The sequence below is a fragment of the Lontra canadensis genome, unplaced genomic scaffold (genome assembly GCF_010015895.1).
Source record: "Lontra canadensis isolate GAN:19392208 unplaced genomic scaffold, GSC_riverotter_1.0 scaffold24, whole genome shotgun sequence".
Taxonomy (NCBI): Eukaryota; Metazoa; Chordata; class Mammalia; order Carnivora; family Mustelidae; genus Lontra; species Lontra canadensis.
The window spans coordinates 753,544-770,460 of record NW_022631018.1 but is presented as its reverse complement, the minus strand read 5'-3'; the positions used below and the strand labels follow the sequence as shown (position 1 = coordinate 770,460).

The following is a 16,917-nucleotide window of genomic DNA, read 5'->3' as shown; positions in this document are numbered from 1 at the left end:
ACTCCTCTACCGTACTGTATCAATTTTCTGAAAACTAGTGGCTTATTACCTTCCCTTTGAAACTAAAGGGCAACCTCAAGTCAAGAGTTTATAAATGTACATGAACAAAATTTATTTTGTTCAGAAGTCTTCAGAGACTAACTTTACGGTAAGGGTGATGTTAAAGGGTTTATTGCTTCTGATATTATCTAACTGACCTAACTGAACACACACACACACACACACACATATTAGAGGCGTAAGTATGACAGTTTTGTTTAAACCTCCTTTTGTAAGGAGACTTAAGGTGCCTAGAGGACAGGACAAGTAGGAGTGTACTATTCTTTCAGCAGCGTGCCTGGAAAGACAGCTGTGCTGTCAAATGTGTCTGCCCAAAGCCATGTGCATTCTTATGGAGGCAGTTTGCACCATTGCAAGATCTCTTGGAAAGGATACTTGGCTCTTAGATAACGTCTGTTTGGGATATGATTGTCTTCTGTCCCCCAGCAAGATAGTAATTATTCTTTTTCTTTGTGTTCATTATACAATTTAGTTTTGTGTTTGGGGTAGATTTTTGAAGAGTTCTTTTTTTTTTTTTTTTTTTAAAGATTTTATTTATTTATTTGACAGAGAGAGATCACAAGTAGGCAGAGAGGCAGGCAGAGAGAGAGAGAGAGAGGGAAGCAGGCTCCCTGCAAGGGAGCCTGATGCGGACTTGATCCCAGGACCCTGAGATCATGACCCGAGCCAAAGGCAGCGGCTTAACCCACCCAGCCACCTAGGCGCGTGCCCCTGAAGAGTTCTTTAAATGTGAAGGAAGAATGAAGGAATTGTAATTAAATATAATATGAACTTACCATTTTTAATGTTTGCCAGAGTATGAAAATAGGTTGCCTAAATTTCAGGCTTTTTTTCTTTTTCTTTTTTTTTAAATATATTTTTAAAGATTTTATTTATTTATTTGACAGATCACAAGCAGGCAGAGGGAGAGGAAGGGAAGCAGGCTCCCTGCTGAGCAGAGAGTCTGATGCAGGGCTCGATCCCAGGACCCTGAGATCATGACCTGAGCCGAAGGCAGAGGCTTTTAACCCACTGAGCCACCCAGGCGCCCCTTTTTTCTTTTTTTTAATTGTGGTAAAAGGCACACGACATCAAACTCCTCATCTTCTCAGATAATGTTTTAATATGCTTTAGATTATATATATTTTGTTCCTGTAATACTCTGTTTAAAATAGGAATAGTTTCCTATGGATGATCCTTAAATTCACTTTGGTCAGAAGAACTCCCCTTTCTTAACCTTTACCACTTTCTGTCTCCTGCCTGCTACTGGTACTGAAACCTTTTACCTCCCTAGAATGGAGTCTGATGATAGAACAGGAGGCTAGGGAAATGGTAAACCTTAGCAGCTGATGCTCCCTCCTACAATATTTGTGAAGTGGGGGTTGTATCTGCTTGTTTCTTCCCTCTCCCTGGAGACTTTGCGCCAGCTCCTTGGAGAGAATGTGTAAGAAAGCCCGAGTCAGAGTCTGAGTGGTACTGCTTTGATCTTGTTACTTCCTTAAGAGCTTTCATTTCTGGGGCGCCTGGGTGGCTCGGTGGTTAGGTGTCTGCCTTCAGCTTGGGTCGTTATCTCAGGGTCCTGGAATTGAGCCCTATGTTGGGCTCCTTGCTCAGCGGGGAGCCTGCTTCTTCTTCTCCCACTCCTCCTGCTTGTATTCTGTCTTTCGCTGTCTCCCCCTCTCTCTCTCTGTGTGTGTCAAATAAATAAAGATCTTTAAAAAAAAACAAAAACTTTCATTTCTTACCATCTTAAGGATGATGTCTAAACTCCTTAGCAGAGCGCCATCCAAGGCTCTCATGATCTGGTGCCTGCCTTCTCTCATAGGTGCTCTCTAGGTTCCAGCCGCACTAAAATCTGTTTAGTTCCATCAGTGCGGTCTGTGCCTGGCACATACATGGTCCAGAAATACTTCTGGAGAGAATGAATCTCTCTCTCTCTCTCTGTCTCTATTTGTGTCTGTATCTTGAAGCTGTAGTTTTTTACCTGCTAACTTTTATTCCATGGCTAACTCTTTAATAAAGACTCAGGCCAAGAATCCTTTATCAAGAGGCCTTCTTTGCTTTTGTTTATGCTAGTAAGCACTCTTGTTCTATGATATCAAAACATTCAGGCCACATCTGTGTATATGGTAGCTGATTGACTTCTTTGTTTCTCTCATAAGTGTATGACACACTTGAGGGCCAGGTACCATGTGTTATTTTCCTTAGTACACCATAGCTCTTGGCCTATTCTTCATAGGCATCTTCTATTATTAAAATAAGTTTTTAAGTTAGCTGTCGTTCTTGTTTCCTGATGTTTATATTATGTAATGTTATGTGTTCAGTATTCCTGCCCTTTTTATTTATTTTTTTTGGCCTTCCTAAGTGAAAATTACATGGTATCTTAACTTGTGAAATAATCAGTATTTTAATGAGTATATATCATACATCATACATCATGGTGGTTTTGCTTATTGGGGGATTGGGATGTTGGGTACAAAAATTAGAATTTCACACTTAATTTCCTGTAGAGGAATTATTTGAGCATTTAAATAGCTGGACAAGATACCCTTCTAGATCAGTACATTTGAGTTTGCACATTTTCTTTTCTTTTCTTTTTTGATATTTTATTTTTTATTAATATTTAATGTATTATTTGTTTCAGGGGCACAGGTCTGTGATTCGTCAGGCTTACACAATTCACAGTACTCACCACAACACATACCCACCCCAGTGTCCATCACCCAGCTCCCCCTCCAGCAACTCTTCAGTTTGTTTCCTAAGATTAAGGGTCTCTTATGGTATGTCTCCCTCTCTGGTTTTGTCTTGTTTCATTTTTTTCCTCTCTTCCCCTATGATCCTCTGCCCTATTTCTTAAATTCTGCCTGTCAGTGAGATCATATGATAATTGTCTTTTGCTGATTGACTCATTTCACTTAGCATAATCCCCCCATTCCATCCATGTTGTTGCAGATGGCAAGATTTTATTTTTTTTTTAAAGATTTTATTTATTTATTTGACAGCGATCACAAGTAGGCAGAGAGGCAGGCAGAGTGAGAGGAGGAAGCAGGCTCCCTGCTGAGCAGAGAGCCCAATGCAGGGCTGGATCCCAGGACCCTGAGATCATGACCTGAGCTGAAGGCAGAGGCTTAACCCATTGAGCCACCCAGGTGCCCCAAGATTTCATTTTTTTGACGGCTGCATAAAATTCTTGCACGCTTGCATGCTTACGTGCATGTGTGCGCATGTATGTACATACCACATCTTCTTTATCCATTTATCTGTCAGTGGACATCTGAGCTCTTTCCATAGTTTGGCTATTGTGGACATTGCTGCTATAAACATTAGGGTGCAGGTAACCTGTCAGATCACTACATCTGTTTCTTTGGGGTAAATACCCAGTAGTGCAATTGCTGGGCTTTTGAGGAACCTCCATACTGTTTTCCAGAGTGCTTGCATTCTGCTTTCATTCCCACCAACAATGTAGGAGATTTCCCCTTTTTCCACATCCTTACCATATCTGTCGTTTCCTGATTTATTTATTTTAGCCGTTCTGATTTTATTTAGCCATACTGATTGGTATTAACATGTGGCAGTGTGGTTTTGATTTGGATTTCCCTGATGCTGAGTGATACTGAGCATTTTTTCGTGTGTCTGTTGGCCATTTATATGTCGTCTTTGCAGAAATGTCTGTTCATGTCATCTCTCAATTTCTTGATTGGATTATTTGTTTTTTGGATGTTGAGTTTGATAAGTTTTTTATTTTTTTAATTTTTAAAAATATTTTATTTATTTATTTGAGAGAGAGAGAGAGAGAGAGCGTGAGAGAGGAGAAGATTAGAGGGAGAAGCAGACTTACCATGGAGCTGGGAGCCCAATGTGGGACTCTGTCCTGATCACGACCCGAGCCAAAGGCAGTGGCTTAACCAACTGAGCCACCCAGGTGCCCCTGATAAGTTCTTTATAGATTTTCAATACTAGCCCTTTATCTGATATGTTATTGGCAAGTATCTTCTCCCATTCTTTTGGGTTTGTTGACTGTTTTCTTTGCTGTGCAAAAAGGTTTTTATCTTGAAGTGAGTTTGCACATTTTAAATTGGTGAGTTGTTGAATTGTTCCTACTTAAGATTTAACTATTGTTAATGCATTTCTGTTTCCTAATTTCCACTCTCTCTTTTATCACTATTGCTTTTCTTTCTTACTTTAAAGATTTATTTATTTTAGAGAGAGAAAGTTACGTGTCCAAGTCTGGGGGAGTGGGAGAAGGAGGAAGAATCTTAAGCAGACTCTGTGCTGAGCACAGAGCCTGAGGTGGGACTTGATATCATGACCCTGAGATCATGACCTGAACTGAAATGAAGAGTTGGGCGCTAAACTGACTGAGCTACCCAGATGCCCCTTTTCTTACTCTTGACATCAAAAGTTGTGTGATTTGTGTATTCCTTAGAATTAATGACTTAGTGGGTGACACATTATTTGTTTGTATGAGTAGGCTTTATTTTAGATGTTCTTCCTATTTAGCTTCCAGAATCTTCGTCATTTTACTGTAAGTTTCACTTTCTCTGTTTCTGATTTTAGTGTGAAATCATTTAAGTGAAACAATAGTTAAGGAAACTGCAGGCATACTAAACATGTCTTGGATTTTTTTGTCATGAACCTAACGAGAGATTTATTATGTAAATAGCAATGTGTGAAACCCCCAATTTATTGAGATTTATTTACATAATTTTTAAAAATTAAAATTAGCATGTGGCATTGAAGACATTTCTAGTAACTTTTTTTCCTGGTGTAGATTCACTTTTCTGTGCTAGAGCTACCTGCCTACAGCAGATAAGGTTTTATGGGACTTACTCTTAAAACAATTTTGTATTGTTTTAAAATATGTACAAAAAATTCTCCATTTTAACCATTTTTAAGTATACAATTGACTGGCATTAAGGACATTTACAATGTAATGCAACCATTACCACTATCTATTTGCAAACCTTTTCAAACAATCCAAACAAAATGTGTCCCCATTCGTCTCTCCTCCCAGTTCCTGGGAACCTTGAATCTACTTTCTGTCTCTAAGAATTTGACTATTCTAGATATTTCACATAAATGTCTTTAGTTTATTTGACTAGCACAATTTTCAAGGTTCACTATGTAATGGCATGTACCAGAACTTTGTCTTTCTTTTTTAAATTTAAAGTTTTATTATTTTTTTTTAAAAGATTTTATTTATTTGACAGAGAGATCACAAGTAGGCAGAGAGGCAGGCAGAGAGAGAAGGGGAAGCAGGCTCCCCACTGAGCAGAGAGCCCGATGCGGGGCTCGATCTCAGGACCCTGAGATCATGACCTGAGCCGAAGGCAGAGGCTTTTAACTGAGCCACCCAGGTGCCCCTATTATTTTTTTTTTAAAGATTTTATTTATTTATTTGACAGGGAGAGAGAGAGAGAGAGCCAGTGTGCATAAGCAAGAGGGAGCAGCACAGGGATAGGGATAAGCAGACTCCCTGCTGAGCAGGGAGCCTGACCCCTGGCTCCTGAGCCAAAGGCAGACCCATAACTGACTGAGCTACCCAGATGCCCCTAAAGTTTTTAAGTAATCTCTACATCCAGTGTGGGGCTCCAGCTCACAACCCTGAGATCAAGCATCACATGCTTTCTGACTGAGCCAGTCAGGCGCCCTAGAACTTCATTCCTTTTTATGGCTGAATAATATTCTATTGTATGCATAGACAACAGTTTATTCATTTCTCCGTGGACACTTGGGTTGTTTCCACCTTTTGACTATTGGGAATAGTCTACAGTTAACATTAGCATATTAGCTTCTGTTTGAATCTCTATTCTGGGTTCTTTTGAGTATATATCTGGGAGTGGAATTGTTGGGTCATTTGATAATTCTGTGTTTAGTTTTTGAGAAATCACCAAACTTTTCCACAAGGACTATACCATTTTACATTCCTACCTGCGATATCCTGGGATTCTTAAAAGGGAATTCTGCCTACAACATCTTTAGCTAGTTATGTATACCTTGGATGAATCTCTCTTAACCTGTCTTTGTATTTCAGTTACCTCATTGTTAAAACTGGAGCTTGAATTAGATAATCATGTCTTCTATCTCTAAAATTCTATGATACTATAATGAATTGCCATGATTTGCAGTTCTTCTTTTTTTTTTAAGATTTTATTTATTTATTTTACAGAGAGAGACACAGCGAGAGAGGGAACAGAAGCAGGGGGAGTGGGAGAGGGAGAAGCAGACTTCCTGCAGAGCAGGGAGCCCAATGCAGGGCTTGATCCCAGGACCCTGGGATCATGACTTGAGCTGAAGGCAGACAGACGCTTAACGACTGAGCCACTGAGGTGCCCCTGGTTTGCAGTTCTTTTCTTCTCTCCCCCCTTTTTAACGAGCAATTTGACTGTATAGTGGGAGGCAGCACCTTTATATGCCTGGTGATACAAGTGTATGCAAATCTCCAAATACATTTTAATTTTTATTCCATTATAAATGAGCTACTTTCCAGAGTTTATCAAAGACTTTTCAAGGTACAGCTACATTGAAATATCATAAGCTTTTATTAATTTGTACTGTATGGATATAAAAACCATAACTTGGGTGAAAATTTGTTTTTTGCCCAATTTATGTCACAAAAAGTTTTGCTATCCACTAGTCTACATAGTGATATATATAAAAATATGTACTGTATTTATATATAGTTTATATGTTATCATGTTATATGATTTATATATGTAACTACATATATTATAGATGTTATATAATATATTTAGAATAGTATAATAAAATAATTATAAGAAAGGTTATTTTTAAGAGTGTAGAACAATTTGCATAAAGGTAATTATTTCTAGATGCTTAATGAAAACTTGAGATAAGGGCGAGAATGAAATCAAGGATAACTGCAAATTTCAAATCTGAAAGAAAAGTAGTTCTCATAATAAAAAATGGAAATTTTGTGGGGCGCCTGGATGGCTCAGTAGGTTAAAGCCTCTGCCTTCGGCTCAGGTCATGATCCCAGGGTTCTGGGATTGAGCCCCACATCCGGTTCTCTGCGCAGCAGGGAGCCTGCTTCCTCCACTCTCTCTCTCTGCCTGCCTCTCTGCCTACTTGTGATCTTTCAAATAAATAAAATTTAAAAAACCCCGGAAATCTTGAAACAGAAGTATATTTAGTTGACATATGAGCAAGAACTTAAGTCAGTATCAGCTTGGTAGTACAGTTGTTGCTTTCAGTGGCATGTTGGAACTTGAACCTTTTGTTGCCAAAATTGTATTCCATTCTGTGTAATTATATGATGATGATATGTAACTAAGTATATTTGCATGGCACCTAAATTACATACCAAAATACATTATAGGTACAATGAGTTGGGAGGCTGGAAGTCTTGTGTATCTCGTATCTTGTGTTACAGGCATCCTTTTAGAAGGCCATGATGCCCCAGTAGGTCCTAATGGGTTATGGGAAAGAAGTTTTAGCAGAAAATTTCCCCTTGGCTCTGATGCCTGAATTGGGAGAACACTGTGAATAGCCCTTCTTCCCTAAAAGCCACTTTTAAACTGGTTATGTAACCTGTAATATGTAACAGTCTACCCCAACATTGCCGTGAAAAGGCCACCTTGTTACTTAAGTATTTTCAAAGTTGATTTTAGTAGTTAATTGTTCTTCAGATAGCCCCTGAAAGTAAGATTTGTGAAAGAGGTAACAGTTGTAGCTTATTCTCTCCACGCCCAATAAATTACATGAGGTAATTGCTATTAAATGAATGCATTGCTATTAAATTTAAGGTTTCTCTTTATTTGGGTTTCAGTGATTGTGCCATTAGTCCCAGCACAATCTAGTTCCCAAGACCCGCAGTCTCCCTGAGGATAACTGCAGTTAGAAGGGGATGGTATGTCATGACTATTCTTGGAACTTGACTTGACTGTTAACTGTGCTTCTCTGGCAGAAGCCAGAAGGGTTGGGTTGGATCTCAGGGCATCTTTGGAATAATCAACATGCTTAGTGTAGCAGCCCGGCTTGCAATGGGGCTCAGTCCTCTTATTGTGTTTTTTGTTTGTTTGATTGATTAGTTTTTAATCTCATTACCGTGGTTTTAATCCTTTTCTTCTTGAACGGGAGCCTCGTTATTAGTCCATCTCTTCCACCTGGGCTGGCGTGTGAAACTAGTTTGTTCTTTCTGTTGGCATACTGACTCCTAAACTTGGATCCTCAAAATCCATTTTACTACTAAAAAATGCTCACTTGCTTCTGTTTTATTTTTCTTAGGATAGGAAAATGTAACAACACTAAAAATTAAAACTAGCTGCTACTAATAATAGCCTTATTATTTTTGTTTTCTTGAATAGCACTTCACTCTCCTAGATACTTGCCTTTATCTCCCAAGTGTAATACTCTTAGAACTTTAAAAATTCTTTTACGCCTATAATTAAAAGGAGTGATAATTGATTTTCATTAATTTGTTACAACTTCTTTTGATTGTAGAGACTGTGGTAGGAATTTGTCTAGCCTGTGATCTCCTGTATTAATTTGCTTCATCATTCCCTTTCATCAGTGTTTATGTGTTACTGCCTAGGGCATGAGCTCACATTCCCATTTATTGGACTTACAAGATAGTGGCATGCCAGACAGTAGTAAAACTTCCTAGGATATCTGTCTGCTAGGAGACTAAAATTAAGAGCTAGATGTTTATTCCTTAAGGACATCCATTTAAGGAGAGTGATTCCTCCCCTTCTTACCCCACTCCTCAAATAGCTAATTTATTTCTTTTAGGTGCTTCACACTTGTCTGTTCTAATGTTCTAAATATGCCACCAAATATTTATTAAGCTTCTACTAATGTGAAACAGCCTAAGCAGGAGTCTGGTCTCTGTCAGTGACTGGTGATAGCTTTTCTTTTCTGAGTTGGACAGGGGACAGAAGGCCAATTCACCGGGTCCAGGGAATAGCAAGCCGAACATCTTTCAGCCTGGACTAGCATCCTGTCCATCTTTATCTTCTGTCCCTGGGTTTGGTATCCCTAGCTTTCTTGCTGCTGTGGCCATGTGGGTTTTCTACTTTACCAGTCTGCGCCAAAAATAAAAACAAAAACAAAAAAATCCATCTCCTATCTTTTCTCCTTTTTTTTTTTTTTTAAAGATTTTATTTATTGATTTGACAGAGATCACAAGTAGGCAGAGAGGCAGGCAGGGGAGGGGGAAGCAGGTTCCCCACCCAACGGAGACCCCAACGCAGGGCTTAATCCAAGGACCCTGAGATCACAACCCGAGCTGAAGGCAGAGGCTCAACCCACTGAACCACCCAGGTGCCCCTATCTTTTCTCTTACTGAGATAAAAAAGTACTCTAAGAAATTTCACAGGGAGTAACAAAAGGTAAAGATACTAAAGGGACAACAGGGGATAGTCTCCCTTTGATATTTAAAAGACTTCTCTTTTTTGCTTAGAATCAGAAAAGTTGAGGGGTATGAAATTGTAGAAGGTTTAAAGACTACACTGGACTAAATGAAGTAATATTCATTTATATGTATATATGCATATATATTGAAAGTATTTCAGACTTATTTTCAAGTGTACATGCAGATGTGGGAATTGCAGTGGGCAATACCAAAGAGGAACTCTAGTAACTAGAAACTAGAAAGTAACTATAGACATTTCATGTCTATAAGGACTGTAGTAGGGTAAACTTCTTATTCCTAGTCTAAAGTGAGGACATAGGAGAAAGGAGGATCATATATTGCCAGTTCATGCAGGGGAGGGTGACGGAACATTAAGAGGGAAACAAAGGAAGAGAACCTGATGGGGCAAAGGAGGGAGGCTCTGTAGCTGCTTTTAGGGCATTACATGTAGGGCCAGCATATAAAAAAGGCAAATGTTTTTCTTTACTTAAAATTTGATATGAATATAAGCACAATAATAAGGGAAAACTGTAGTAAAAGTGCTGGTTTGCCAGTTCATTTGAAAAAAATTTTTTTTTCTTGCAAATAACAATATCATGCTTCAGGGGTTTTTTTTGACAGGGCACCATGGTAATTTATACTTTTTTTTTTAAAAAATACTTATTTGTTTTGCTGTAGTCCCATAATCAGTGTTCAGATGTCATTGTTTTTCAGCTTATGTGAATTACTATCCAGACAAGACCTGTTTGTCACAGTGATATATTTAATAATTGATAGAATTATTTAATGATGTATCTAATACAGTTCATAGGTATCTCAGATCTCTGCTCTGTAGGTTCTCTGCCTGTCATTCTTCCTTGTGCACTAAGGAAGGGGTTGTTACTTCTAAAAAACGATTAAAATCTTTTGCGGGGCACCTGGGTGGCTGAGTTGGTTAAGTGTCTTCCTTTGGCTCAGGTCATCATCCCAGGACCCTGGGATTGAGCCCCTAGAGCCCGCATCATGTTCCCTGCTTAGTGGGGAGTCTGCTTCTTCCTTTGCCCCTCCCCCTGCTTGCATTCTCTTGCAAAAATAGATAAATAAATCTTTAAAAAGCCACTAAAGAGGGACACCTGGGTGGCTCAGTGGGTTAAAGCCCCTGCCTTCAGCTCAGGTCATGTGGGTTCAAGCCCCGCATCAGGCTCTCTCCTCAGCAGGGAGCCTGCTTCCTGCCTCCTCCTTTCTTTCTGTCTGCCTCTCTGCCTACTTGTGATCTCTGTCAAATAAATAAATAAAATCCTTAAAAAACCAAAAAGCCATTAAAGCCTTTTGTAGCTTTAAAATTTGTTATTCATTATTCTAATTATATCATCCTAGAACATGCTTCCAAAATATTTCTTTAATGGTTTTAGAAGAGTGCATATGGAAATTTTTTTTTTTTTAAGATTTTATTTATTTATTAGAGAGAGTGAGAGAGAGTATGAGAGGGGAGAAGGTCAGAGGGAGAAACAGACTCCCCATGGAGCTGGGAGTCCAATGCAGGACTCGATCCTGGGACTCCAGGATCAAGACCTGAGCCGAAGGCAGTTGCTTAACCAACTGAGCCACCCAGGTGCCCGGAAATTTTTCTTAAAGTAAAACTTTTCTTCTAAATATCCACATGGGGCATATTATATCCATAGTTTATACTACAAACTTCCTCATAATATTCTGGGTGGGCCTTTGTTTGACCCTGTTAATTTAGTATCTTCAGTGGAGATTTGCTTGTTAAAACAGAGCTAGCCCATATGTATTTCTAGCAGGGATAGAACAAGGTTTACGGCATGATTTGAGTAACACCAGCAGTGTCTCCCTGCCTACTAGTTAATGATTAAAATTATTTCTTTGGGGAAATTTCTTTTTAACTGCCTAACCTATTAAGGTGTAAATATTACTGCAGTGGCTGGTTGTGTGGGGGAGTTGTGAGGGGGAGGATTCAGTACCGTTATACTTTGTAAATGTTTCTTATGAAGTTATCTTTAAATTTCATAGATTATCTTTCAATTCTAAGGTTCTAGAGCACAGTCGTTATGGAGACCTTAGAGGAGTAAATACCTTTAGATCTTTATTAAGATAAGTGGAATCCGCTCTCTTCCTCCCATTACTACCCTACAGTCAAAGATAAATAGGAGTGCTTCAGTGGTTCGTTCTGTTGAGCATCTGATCTTTGATTTCAGCTTAGGTCTTGATCTCAAGGTCGTGAGATCAAGGCCCCCATTGGGGTCTGCTAAAAACAAATAAAAAAAAACATAAAATAACTTCAGCTCTTTAGATAGACTGACTTGGGGCAGTTTGTATGTGCATTCAGGTAGGAGTGTTTATTTCGAGGGGTTAAAGGCCTTGGAAAATAGAAAGAGAGGTTAGGAAAGGAGGGTACCTGCCTGTCAAGGCCAACTTTACCATCTTCTCTAGGATAAATTAAGGAGTTACTGTATCTTGAAGTAGAGCGTACACCAACTTTTAATTCTAGTCTGCCATTTGAAAATGATTACCTATTTTTTCTTTTGAGGTAAATTAATTTGTATTTTCATTTTGTCATGAATTCTTTTAAGTTCTAACTCTGTGATCAGTTTTAGTAAGGAGAAAAGTATTTGTGGTTTCTGCTGGGATTTTTTTTTTTCTTGGGGAGATAACATAGCAACCAATAAGGGACATTTGCGATCATTGGTACTTAGGTTTGATGATTTTTCTTCTTTTTTTAAAGAAATGAGAACATAAATTATGCAGGACTTTTCTGGACATATGAAAACATGAACATGAAAACCCATTCTTTGAAGTGTCATGGAACTCCTTATAGAATTGTATTTCTGTTTCATTGTAGTTAGGTGTAGAATAATTAAGTACCTGTTGTACTTTATTTCCTAAGTGTAAAATGAATTTATTCTAACCAAATCTCTCAGACATCAAGCTTCTTGAGTGTAGTGTCCGTATCTTTCATCTTTGTACCTTCCAGTATCTCAGTAACAGAACCCTATTGTAAGTGGGGCCCCAAATGTGGTATATCTTTTTTAAAGATTCTCTTTATTCATTTGAGAGAGAAGGGCAGAGAAAGCACAAGTAGTGGGAAGGGAAAGGAAGAGGGAGAAGCAGGCCCCAGCCCCTGCTGAGCCAGGAGCCTGACATGGGGCTCAATCCCAGAACCTGGAGATCATGACCTGAGCGGAAGGCAGACACCCAACAGACTGAACCACCCAGGAGCCCTGAAAATGTGGTATATAATTAAAGTCAGTAAAATTGGGGTGCCTGGGTGGCTCAGTCAGTTAAGGGGCTGCCTTCTGCTCAGGTCATAATCCCAGGGTCCTGGGATTGAATCCCGCATTGGGCTCCCTGCTCAGCAGAGAGCCTGTTTCTCCCTCTCCCTCTGCCTGCCACTCTGCCTACTTGTGCTCTCTCTCTCTCCCTCTCTCTGTCAAGTAAATAAAAAAATAAAACCTTAAAAAAAAAAGAGAGAAAGTTAGTTAGTAAGATTACCAATATGGTTAGTCAGTAGATGTAGAGCCAGTCACCAGTCACAGTATATCAGAACTGTAGTCTCTCGAGCAAAGTAAGTTCAGAATTTTTTGAGTGAATGGGCACTTCTGTTTGTATTAATACTAATAGAGATTATTAAGTTCCTACTTTCCATTTAATTCTTTGTTATTCTTAAGTACAACAGTGTTGGGGTTTATACTGTGTTTTTTTGTTTTTTAGAAAAAAGTGATTTTTACTGTTTGGCCTTAATGACTAAATTCATCTTTATTACCAGTCTTTCTTTCTTTCTTTCTTTTTTTTTTTCTTGTAGAGTTAGAAATAAATCAGTGTTCTTTTTTTTTTTTTAGAGATTTTATTTATTTATTTGACAGAGATCACAAGTAGGCAGAGAGGCAGGCAGAGAGAGAGAGGAAGGGAAGCAGGCTCCCCACTGAGTAGAGAGCCCGTGGGGCTCGATCCCAGGACCCTGAGACCATGACCTGAGCTGAAGGCAGAGGCCCAACCCACTGAGCCACCCAGGCGCCCCATAAATCAGTGTTCTTAAATAATTCAATAAGAACCACTTTAGATTATGTCCTATATTTGACCTTACTTGCTTATAGTTTTTATAATTGTTTGAAGTCCTTTGCTTTTAACTTTTTTGTTTAAAAGATTTTAATTATGTTTAGAAAGAGAACGCATGCAGTGTGCCTAGTGGTGGTATGCTTGGTAGTTTTGAGAAAGACTGGTTGAAACCCTTTTGTGTGCAAAAGGGTTTATTTTTTGTTTGTATTATACTTCCTTGATTTTCATTTGGAATTACTCTTTAAAAGTGATATTTATCCAAGTCTAAACTTCTGTAAGATTAAAGCAAGCAGAAATGGAAGAAAATTCTGACTCAGAGATCTTTTAATACGGTCCGGTATAACCAAGCGGATGTATTTAAAAATACTAGTTTTCAGATGAAAATAGGCATCCTTTGTGAGTATTGTGGAGAAACTTTTAAGTCTTGACTGCAGTGGACTATGAGTCAGTAAGTATATTAACCAACTCAAGACTGACTTGGATATATTATTTTGCCCATTGAGTAGATTTTACTATTACTTATTGGATGTTTTGGGTGTTATTAATATTGCTCAAGGAACTTGAATTCTGCTAAAAATTTGCAGCTTCTGTAACCAGGCTAGTAAATCATGCTCGTTAGTGTCCTATAGCAGTGTTCTTCAACTTCTTTGTTCACATATTTTCTAAAAGAACTTCAGACAGATCTAGGTGAGAAGAGAATGTGACAGGGACAGGGATATACTGTGAAGGGACAGCATGAGAGGGATGATTGTTCTGTATCTTATACAAATAGGTATTGATTACATGAAATTCACAGAACTATACACTAAGAGAAAGAAAGTAGCTGTCTACAGTCTTGCACATGTTTTGGGTGGTAACAAAAGTTTTCATCATAAGTTTAAAAAAATTGCAAATTATGTAATTATTGGTGTGTTATAAATAATGACATTTTAAAATAAGACATCATTTAAAAAAATGTATCTAGGAATCTAAATACTATAGTAGTTCATCAATACCATAATCCATTTTACAAAGTACATGAATAGGCTCTTTTTTAACAGCTGAAAGTTGTAAGTTATTCCTGTTTTTCTTTGGATTTGTATTTCTATTCCACTTCCTTCAGAGAAGTTTATTCTAATGTATTTTGACTATCCAAATACCATATCATAATTCTCTGCACCTAAGATAGGTAAATAAATTGAAGTTAGATTTTTCTTTCAGTATCTCTGTTTAAAAATTTTATGATTGATTTAAGATTTTAACCTATTAGTACATAATCAAGACAATATAAGCATATATTTTGATAATTAAAAGTAAAATTTTATTGGAAATGCATTATATCAGCCATTAGTGCAAAAATGCTATGTAATAAATAATCTGAATCTCAGTGGCTTAAAACAGCATTCCTTTTTTTTTTTTCTCATAAGTCTCTGTGTCAGCTGGGATTTGGTTGATCCCAGCTTAGCTTGCCTAGTTTATGCTAGATTTGGCTCCACACCCACAGGTCTGCTCTGCATGTCTCAGTGGAGAATCATCTCCTAGAGATAGCGGGAGCACAGGAAGGGTGAGAAACAAAAACACACGAGGCCTGGTAAAGCCCCAGTTCAAAACTGGACATTGCCCATACTCTTGGGCAGAGAAAGTCACATGACCAAGCCCAGCATCAGTGGGGAAGGGAAATACATTTTGCCCATTCCAGTGGTACATAACTGCAAAGTCTTTTGGCCAAAGATCTGCATGTATAATTCTGTAACAGTGAGGAACTGAAAAATTGGGAATAATAATCTTATTTTGTGCATTTTTTATTTTTTAATTTTTTTTGGTTTTTAAAATATTTTATTTATTTATTTGACAGAGAAAGAGAGATCACAAGTAGGCAGAGAGGCAGGTGAGGGTGGGGAGAAGCAGGCTCCCTGCCAGCAGAGAGCCCGATGCAGGGCTTGATCCCAGGACCCTAAGATCATGACCTGAGCTGAAGGCTGAGGCTTAACCCTCTGAGCCACTCAGGTGCCCCTATTCTGTGCATCCTTTAAAGAGGTATTTTTTCCTGTGTCTGTGGATACCGTTTATTAGAATGAGACACTTGATTGAGATCTGAAGTAGTAGGAGTTAAGCCAGGCAAAATGGCAGTGGAGATAATGGGAAGAAAATATTTGGGGCTGAGGGAATAGTATTTATCAAAATAAGAGAGAGTTTGGGAAACCGGAGAGTTGAGTTTGTCCAAAGCATAGGGTGAGAGGCCAGGCGTTTATCAAAAAGAATGGGCAGGAGATTAAGGCTTTGGTCACTGCAAAAGAGCCTTTTCTGCCACGTGAGGGAGATTAGACTTTAACTTGAATACAGTAGGGAAGTCATTAGAATGTTTTAAATAGAGTAGTGATGTGGTCAAACTTTCTTGTGCTCAAGGAAAAAAAAGAATCATTTTGACTGTTTATGCACATTAGAATGTTGTTAGGGAAGACCAGAGTCTGAGACACCAGTGATTAGATCATTGCAGGAAGTTAGGTGAGGAATGAAGGTGGCTTAAACTAAGGGAGTAGAATTAGGGCTGGAAAGAGATGGTGTTAAGCGACAGAGAACTAATTCGAACTGTTTTCAGCCAAGGAGTATATTGGTCACATTTTCTCATTTATATATAATTTGAATATTAGAACAAGGGCATTTTTTCAATTGATATAGGTCATCAGTATTTTTTTTATTCTGTTTAGTTAGCCAACATATAGTACATTAGTTTTTGATGTAATGTTCAGTGATTAATTAGTTGAATATAACATTTAGTGCTCATCATAACATGTGCCCTCCTTAACACCCTCACCTGGTTACCCCATTCCTCCCACCCCCTTCCCTTCAGTAACTCTCAGTTTGGTTCCCAGAGTCCAGAATCTCTTATGGTTTGTCTCCCTCTCTGATTTTTTCCCAGTTTTCCCTCTCTTCCCCTGTGGTCCTCTGCTCTATTCCTTATGTTCCACATATGAGTGAAACCGTATGATAATTGTCTTTCTCTGCTTGACTGATTTCACATAGCATAATCCCCTCCGGTCCCACCCATGTTGGTGCAAATGGTGGGTGTTCATCCTTTCTGATGGCTCAGTGATATTCTGTTGTATGTATGGACCACATCTTTATCCATTCATCTGTTGAAGGGCATCTCGGCTTCTTCCACAGTTTGTTGTGGACATTGCTGCTATGAACATTGGGGTGCACGTACCCCTTCTTTTCACTACATTTCATCAGTCTTTAATTTTACGGGACAGTGAATATTAAGAATGTATGTTTAAAATGCTTTGTAAATAGTAATGTTTCCTAGAATGCCAACTGTTCATATTATGCAGGATGTTCTTTGTTTGAATTTCTTGGGAAGAGAGTTAATAAATGAATATTATTTTATTGAAATAGAGAAACACTGTTATCTCTGACCTAGTGTGTATTGTGTGTTTTTTATTTCCTTGGTTTAAATATTTTCCCCTTCTTCC

At 38.4% G+C, this 16,917-nt stretch overlaps 1 protein-coding gene across 4 annotated transcripts in view; it reads left to right on the top strand.

Annotated features, from left to right (window-relative positions):
- ABL2 (ABL proto-oncogene 2, non-receptor tyrosine kinase) overlaps positions 1 to 16,917 on the top strand; it is a 106,606-nt gene that overhangs the window by 38,755 nt on the left and 50,934 nt on the right. The window lies entirely within an intron of this gene.